This window comes from Lactuca virosa, chromosome 3, assembly GCF_052849685.1.
Source record: "Lactuca virosa cultivar CGN04683 chromosome 3, Lactuca_virosa_CGN04683_v6, whole genome shotgun sequence".
Taxonomy (NCBI): Eukaryota; Viridiplantae; Streptophyta; class Magnoliopsida; order Asterales; family Asteraceae; genus Lactuca; species Lactuca virosa.
The window spans coordinates 210229986-210239490 of record NC_136428.1 but is presented as its reverse complement, the minus strand read 5'-3'; positions in this window follow the sequence as shown (position 1 = coordinate 210239490).

Sequence of the window (9505 nt, the reverse complement as noted above, 5' to 3'; positions counted from 1 at the left end):
AACACCACCTGCTCCTCAAATCGATACGACAGCTGTAAATGCTGCAGTAGCTGCGGCTGTGGCAACAACCATGGCTCAATATCATTCTTCTGGTTCCACTGGGGGAGGAACCCTTGTTCAATCTACTCATGGTGAAGCTCCTGTGCGCTTGAGAGAGTGCTCCTATAAGGACTTCACTAACTGCAAGCCCAAGTCCTTTAGAGGGACTGGCGGAGTCATTGCCCTCTCGCAATGGTTCGAGAAGACCGAATCGGTTTTCGAAATCTGCTCTTGTCTAGAAGGGAGCAAGGTCAAGTTCGCTGCTTGCACCTTTGAGGAAAAAGCCCTGACATGGTGGAATAGCCATGTCAAGTCACTATCTCTAATAGTGGCTAATGCTATGGGCTGGGAAGCTCTGAGAGAGCTAATGATCGAAGAGTACTGCCCGAGGGGCGAAATCCAAAAACTGGAGGAGGAACTGTGGAGCCTAACCATGAAGGGCTCCGACATAGTCTCCTACACTGCCAGGTTCTGTGAGCTGGTGGCCCTCTGTCCCAACATGGTTCATACAGAGGGAAAGAAGATAGAGAGATACATATGGGGGCTGGTGCCTCCATTCCAGGGAAATGTGTTAGCTTCAAACCCCACTACATTCGATAGTGCCAAGCGATTGGCACAGCGGCTTATTGACCATGGGGTTCGTACCCCGGCCGCAACAACAACCCTGGCCATATCAGAACCTTCCAAAACCGCTGATTCCAAGCGGAAGTTCTGGTATGACAAGAAGAAGAAGAAGGCTGCCAAAAAGCAGCAGGTCGTGGCAGTTCATGTTGCGATAGCACCTGCCGCTGCTGCTCCGGTAAAGCAGTACGCTGGAAGTTTGCCCAAGTGCAACAAATGCAACTTCCACCACACAGGAGCCTGCCGGGAAATGCAGTGTTCAAACTGCAACAGGAAGGGGGACACTGCCCGTTTCTGCAAAGCACCGGCGAGGCCACTCAACCAAGTCCCCGGCGCAGGAGTGGGCCAAGCTTGCTACGGTTGTGGCGAGGTGGGCCACTACAAGAGGGACTGCCCAAAGGCAAGGAATGCCGATAGAGTGGGAAGAGTTATGGCCATAGGCCACGAGGAAGCGGTTGCCGACCCCACAGTGGTCACGGGTACGTTTCTCCTCGATAACTCTTATGCATGCATACTGTTTGATAGTGGATTTCGTGAACCAAAAATTTGCTCATATACTTAAGAAAAAATCACGAGCACTTAAAGAACCGTTCATTGTAGAAATGGCTAATGGAAAGATGGAGAGCACTAGCAGTATATACATAGGGTGTACCCTAACACTAGATAGCCATTCATTTTCGACCGACCTCATGCCGGTCTCAATTAAAAGTTTCGACGCCATTATCGGCATGGATTGGTTGAGTCTTCATCGTGCTGAAATCATGTGTTATGAAAAGGCTGTTCGCTTTAATCTGCCGTCTGGCGAAACTCTAGTAGTTTATGGCGACAAACCCGGCACTAACCTTCGTATCATCTTGAGCATTCAAGCTCAGAAATTCTTGCGAATGGAATGTCGTGCATTCCTTGCTCATGTGGTCGATGTGAGCCAAGAAACGAAAGACATTAAGAACATTCCAGTAGTACGCGACTTTCCCGACATCTTTCCAGAAGAACTCCCAGGATTACCTCCGCAACGTCAAGTCGAGTTCAGAATCGACTTAGTTCCAGGGGCTACCTCCGTAGCCAAATCGCCCTATCGTCTGGCACCTGCAGAGATGCAAGAACTGTCCTGTCAACTTAACGAACTGCTCAGCAAGGGCTTTATAAGACCAAGCTTCTCACCCTGGGGAGCTCCAGTCTAGTTCGTCAAGAAGAAAGACGGATCGTTTCGTATGTGCATCGACTACAGGGAGCTCAACAAACTGATCGTCAAAAATCGTTACCCTTTGCCTCGTATTGACGATTTGTTCGATCAACTTCAAGGGGAGAACTACTTTTAAAAAATTGACTTGAGATCCGGATATCACCAACTACGAGTGCTAGGGGAGGATGTTCCGAAGACAACCTTTCGAACTCGTTATGGGCACTACGAATTCGTAGTGATGCCGTTCGGATTAACAAACACGCCCGCAGTATTCATGGATTTAATGAATAGGGTGTGTCGTCCTTACTTGGATCAGTTTGTCATCGTCTTCATCGATGACATACTTATCTACTCTCGTAGTAAGGAGGAGCATAGTCAACATCTGCGACTAGTCTTAGAAACACTGCGTTCAGAGAAGCTCTATGCGAAGTTCTCGAAATGCGAATTTTGGATCCGAAGAGTCGAATTCTTAGGGCACGTGGTTAGCAAAGAGGGAATACACGTGGACCCTTCCAAAATCAAAGCCATTGAGAGCTGGTCAGCACCGAAAACGCCTACAGAAATTCGTCAATTTTTAGGCCTCGCTGGCTACTATCGCAGGTTCATTCAGAACTTCTCCCGCATTGCGAAACCTCTTACAACACTGACCCAGAAGGGTGTGGCCTTTGACTGGGAAGAGAAGCAGGAGAAAGCATTCCAAACGCTCAAGCGAGCCTTGTGCACCGCACCGATACTATCCCTCCCCGAAGGGATAGAAGACTTCGTTGTCTATTGCGATGCCTCAAATCAAGGGCTCGGATGTGTTCTGATGCAACGAGGTAAGGTCATCGCCTATGCCTAGAGACAGCTGAAGACACACGAAGTCAACTACACTACCCACGATCTTGAGCTAGGAACAGTTGTATTTGCTCTAAAGATCTGGAGACACTACCTGTACGGTACAAAAAGCACTATCTTTACAGACCACAAAAGCCTACAACATATATTCGACCAGAAGGAGCTCAACATGAGACAACGACGGTGGGTCGAGCTACTCAGTGACTACGAATGCGAAATTCGTTATCACCCAGGTAAAGCCAACGTAGTAGCTGACGCCCTAAGTCGGAAAGAATACTCTGGTCGTAGAGTCAAATCATTGACTATGACTATCCATTCACACTTGTCCACACAAATTAAGGAGGCTCAGCTCGACGCTTTGAAACCTGAAAATGTGGCGGGTAAATCCCTGAGAGGGATGGATAAGAACTTGGAAGTCAAGGGTGGCGGAGCCTTATATCTCATGGATCGGATCTGGACACCGAAACACAGTGGTTTCAGAGACTTGGTCATGACCGAGGCATACAACACTCGTTATTCCATCCACTCAGGTTCAGATAAGATGTATTTGGATCTTAAAAAGCTATACTGGTGGCCTAACATGAAAGCAGAGATTGCTACCTTCGTGAGTAAATGCCTTACTTGCACCAAGGTCAAGGTCGAATACCAGAAACCCTCAGGTCTACTACAGCAGCCGGAGATACCGGAATGGAAGTGGAAGCGGATCACTATGGACTTCATAACCAAGTTGCCCAAGACAACGGGTGGACTTGATACCATATGGGTCATCGTCGACAGATTGACCAAGTCCGCACACTTCCTGCCTATCAAAGAAACAGACAAGATGTAGAAGCTTACAAGAACTTACATTAGGGAGATTGTACGACTGCACGGTGTTCCCATATCCATTATCTCGGACAGAGATAGTAGATTCACTTCGAAGTTCTGGCAGTCGCTACAAAGTTCCCTAGGAACTAGGCTGGACATGAGTACAGCCTACCATCCACAGACCGACGGACAAAGTGAGAGGACTATCCAAACCTTGGAAGATATGTTGCGAGTCTGTGTGATCGACTTTGGGAATGCATGGGATACTCATTTACCCCTTGTCGAATTCTCCTACAACAACAGTTATCACACGAGCATAAAGGATGCTCCATTCGAGGCCCTCTATGGCCGAAAGTGCAGATCCCCTCTGTGCTGGGCTGAGGTGGGTGATACCCAGTTAGCTAAGGACAAGTTCCTGAAAGCACTCTCATGGGTCCGGAGATCATTCGGGAAACGACAGAGAAGATCGTTCAGATTCGTGAACGATTGAAAGCCTCTAGAGACCGACAGAAAAGCTACGCGGATAAACGAAGGAAACCATTGGAATTCCAGGTGGGCGACCGTGTTCTATTGAAAGTCTCACCCTGGAAAGGCTTAATACACTTTGGAAAGCGTGGAAAGCTAAATCCATGATACATAGGGCCTTTCGAGATTCTTGCCAGAATCGGCCATGTAGCGTACAAACTTAACTTACCTCGTGAACTCAGTAACGTACATTCTACTTTCCACGTCTCGAACTTGAAAAAGTGTCTGTCCGACGAGACTCTTGTAATCCCACTCGACGAGATCGAGATCAATGAGAGCCTCAACTTCGTGGAAGAACCTGTAGAGATCATGGATCGAGAGGTCAAGCAAACGAAACAAAGCCGTATCCCGATAGTGAAGGTTCGCTGGAACGCCAAGCGAGGACCTGAATTCACTTGGGAGCGAGAGGATCAGATGAAACTGAAATATCCTCGTATTTTTACTTAGTTATTTGTAACTACTTATTTGCTTAAACTCTAATTTCGGGACGAAATTCCTTCTAACGGGGGGATGATGTGACAACCCGAAATTTCTATTATGTACTACAATTCACTTCAATAGAAGTCAGAACTGTTTCTGCAAACTTTTGAGTTGTGTAGAGTCAGTTTGAGTGTTTTAAAGTTTAGTACTTCAGGAGATAACTGGAGAGAGGATACCCTAGGGTTTATTGTGCAACAATAAAGTCTCAAAACTCCAAGAGTTTGGAGTTTACGGCCCAAACATGGTGTTTACGGCCGTAAACCCCAAGGGGTATAAATATGACACTTAGTCATATTTATCACTTTTTTTCACAATTTCAAAGCTATAACATCAAATCCTCTCAAGTATCATCCGATTTTCCTTCTTGATCTTCAACTTTGTAAGTGTTTCTTGCCATAATTAGTTGATATCTTACTTAATCTAGTGATCTTACATGATTTCATCCGTGAAATCATTCCATTTGTGTAGATCTTCAAGTGTTCTTAGTTTCACCAAGAACACCAAGAACACACACTAGTGTTCTAGGACTTTTAACACTCTTTCAAGCTCCTTTATTGTAAGTACTCTTACCCTAGTGTGTTATAAGGGTTGTTACACTTCTTAATCAACTAGAAAACACAAAGAAACACAAGATCAAAGGTGTTTACGGTCCAAACATGTTCTTGGACCGTAAACCCTAATGAATGGGCCATTGTGCGCCCTAGTCCCTTACCAAGCCTTAGATACTAGTCTAGAACATATCATTGAAGTGCTTAGGACCTTAAACATCAAAAAGACCATGAACCATTAGAGTTTACGGCCGTAAACTCATGGAGAAATGGTCCATGGGCCGTAAACTCCACAAAGGGGTGAAATGATGCCACAGTCACTTCCTAAGGCTTAGACTTGAACTAGGAATGCTTCATTATGACTTATAAGCTTCAAAACACAAAATGGTAGAAGTACCATTAGTTTACGGCCGTAAACTCATGGGTTTACGACCGTAAACTCCAAAGGAGTTGGTCATAAAACCGTAAACTCCAAAAGAGTGCCCCCTTAGACCCTAAACTCAAATGCAAGGCCCTACAACCCTTAGATGCAATCCTTAGTACTTATAACACTTAAATCAGAGTGTTTTACATGTCCTAGGGTGTCTTAACTTGATTAATTAGTTGTTAAATGACTAATTGGATATATATATATATATATATATATATATATATATATATATATATATATATATGTGTGTGTGTGTGTTATTATATGTAAACTAGGATCCTTGTGTGTGTTCAAGTCTTCACTTGACACTTAGCATCCTATAACATCTGTTCATCCAAACCACTCACTACAGGTGAGTTCATACCCTTTAATCAACCTTTTAAATGATTTTAAATGCTTTTATGGAGGGGGGATACAAGTTGAACTATTATAGTTATTATATCAATCACACGTGATTAATAACTACCAAACAAGTGGATTTCTTACTTTTCAAACTGTGTTATCAAACAAACTACTTCAAACTGTTTTTCAAACTCTTTTACATGTCAAATACTTTTATTAAACTCTTTTAAACTTATATTCTGTTAAATGTGTATCTATATAGATATAGTTATATAAGTAGGATTTAAAGGACTTAGGACTGATAGCTCACCTTACCTCCTGTTCCTTGTTTGGTTGTGGACTTAGGGTATCGGTTGTTTGTCCGAAGGTTGTTTGAATCCTAGTCATATATCTTGTATATGTATATAGATATAAAAGGTTACTTCTTTGTATTCAATACCTTTGGGTAGCAAAGGTATACACACATGTTCATACATTTAAACAACATTACTAGTAAGCTATAATAGGTATAGTTTAGAGAGATACTAATACTACTACTAGAACAGTGAAACATACAATGAGTCAGTTCATACATGAGTCAATACCATATAGAGAGAACATAACATACAGATAGAGAATACTATGATGAGAAACAAACAATACCATACAGAGAGAACATACAATACCATACATAGAGAACATACAATACCATACTAGACAGAGAGAGAACATACAATACAGCTAGTACATACAATACATACACCAGTGCACTAATACAGTTATGTGAGCCACGTAACGGGGCATGGCATCACCTGTCATGGCTCGTTTTGTATCCAGAATCTCCTTAAATGGAGAGCGTTGAGTTTGTGTATAGATCTGTACTGGATTGACTATCCTACACCTTGCTGCTCGCTACAGTGGGACTTGCAAGTCTACGGGTGCTAAACGTCATTTCTTCCGACGTCTTACATCGTCGTGTTTATAGTCAGTAGTATGGTACATGCCGATCACATGGTACTTTAAATAACAATTGGTTTAAGGTAGTTAGTACAGCAGTAGTTACTTAATACAACACTACAGTACTATTTCATTTTCCCTTTGCATTCACTTTGTGATCTTCACACAATAAACAGAAATGTAAAAACTATATTTTTGGTTAATGATAGTCAGATTTGGGAAAATACATACTCTTACAAGAGTCTTACATACAAACAGTTGATGCCTTGGTAGAAGGCTACTTTTAGTAGGAAACATAGGGTTTTCTAGGAGAGTTCAAACAATTGCAAACTTTTACAAACTTATACATCACATACTTACAAACACTTTCATACAAACTCAGACACTAAAATACTTATGATCTCACCAGCTTTAAAGCTGATAAACTCTTTCAAAATAACTTGTATTCTCAGGTCACCAGTAGACAGGTACCGGTGCCAGGTTTTGAGAAGATGGAGCTCGTTCAAGACTCATCTTTTATTTTGATTTATATTTTTGGTGTCTATTAAACTTGACAGAACACACTTGTATTAAATTATATTATTAATCCAATGGATGATGTTTTTGCTTGTTTACTACTATGCATTGTTGTGATACTGTACATGACGTCCTCCACCCCCGAACGATTCCGCCGTTCCGGTTTTGGGGTGTGACAGTATTCTAGTCGACCCGACCAAGGTCGAGGCCGTGATGCAGTTGGGGGTTTCGAGGTCTCCATCCGAGATTCAAAGTTTTCCTGGTCTAGCAGGCTATTATCCGAGGTTTATCCAGGATTTTTCCAAGATAGTTGTTCCTTTGACTCGGTTGACAAAGAAGATGGTTACATTTTGCTGGGGGCTTGAGCAACATGCAGCTTTTGAGACCTCTAGACAGCGGTTATGCGAGGTGCCACTTTTGACCCTGCCGGAGGGTGTTGAGGATTTTGTTGTTTATTATGATGCGTCGATCACGGGTTAGGAGCAATGCTAATGCAGAGGGTTCGCGTGATCGCTTACGCTTCGAGGCAGCTGAAGCCTGATGAGGCGAATTACCCGACACATGATTTGGATCTGGGGTTGTAGTTTTCGCGCTAAAGATTTGGTGACATTACCTCTACGGGGTCTGCTGTACCATTTACACGGTTCACAAGAGCCTGAGGTACCTGATGGATAAGCCAATTCTGAATATGAGGCAGCGTCGATGGTTGGATGTGGTGAAGGATTATGATTGCGAGATCCTTTATCACTCGAGGAAGGCCAATATGGTGGCCGATGCTCTCAGCTGCAAGGTGATCGCGGCTCCAATCAGGGATGTATGTGTAAGGATGACCGTGATTACTCCGCTGTTAGAGATGATTCAGAGGCTCAGATCGAGGCTATGAAGTAAGAGCACCGGAAGATTGAGCGTATTGTGGGTCAGTTGGCTTCCTTCGATTATGATAGTTGCGGGTTGTTGACTCTTCATCAGAGGGTATGGGTTCCGTATTGGGGCGATGTGTGTGTCAGGTTTTGATGGAGGAGGCGTACAAGTCTAGGTTCTTCATTCATCCAGGGGCGGCGAAGATATATAGAGATATTCGTCCTGATTATTGGTGGCCCTGCATGAAGCGGGATGTGGATTGGTATGTGGAGCGGTGCTTGATTGTAGGAAAGTGAAGGTCGAGCATCAACGACCTCACAACAAGATGCAGCGGTTGGAGATTCCCATATGGAAATGGTAGGAGATCACCATGGATTTCATTATGAAGTTGCATCAGACTGCGCGCAGAGTGGATTCGATTTGGGTAATCGTGGATCGATTGACCAAGAGCGTGCATTTTATCTCAATTCAGGACAGTATCTCTGTGTAGAAGTTAGCCGAGGTGTACATCAGGGAGGTTGTGGAAGAACATGGGGTGTCAGTTTCCATGGTTTTAGACAGAGATGTCCGGTTTACTTCCAGGTTTTGGAAGAGGTTCCATGCTGAGTTGGTCCATGATGTGTTGGGGAGTACCGAGTTGGTACTTAAGACCACTAATTTAATCCAGCAGGTTCGGATCAGGCTCCAGACAACTACGAGTCGGTAGAAGAGTTATGTCGAGAGACGCCAATCAGACTTAGAGTTCTGTCACACCCCCGAAACCAGACGGCGGAAACGTCCGAGGGCTCGCGTGACTTAAATTGAATATCATCACAATGAATATACATGAATCATAACATAAACATCACCATGCATCAATACATTACAACTGATATTGTTCACATCCAGTACATTGTCTTAAACATTACATATTCATAACATAAATTGTTCGAGAGTTTTCAAAAACATAACATCCTAGCATTACTTGATATTACCCTTCCGCTTACCTGTTACCTGAGAGTACAAGTTATTTTGGAAAACGTCAACATATGAAATGTTGGTGAGTTCATAAGCAATGTTGTGATAAAAATGATTTGTGTAGTTTGTAAAACCCAGAAAATCCGATATTTTCTGAAAAGGCAATAGTTTGTCAAAGTGTGAAGATCCATAAGTTGATGCATGAATGATTTCAAAACGTGTATATAAAAGGGAGTTTTGTATTATAGTTATAGGAATTACAAGCGAGTGGTGTTGATTTCCTCCAAAAACCCGATGTTTTCCGATAACGCGAGATATACTTGTTTACGAATTGATATACCGCCACAACGAATGATTTTTGATTACTCTTCCTTGATTACTCGGGTGGTGTTGGATTAATTAATGGCCGTGAGTCGTTATAAT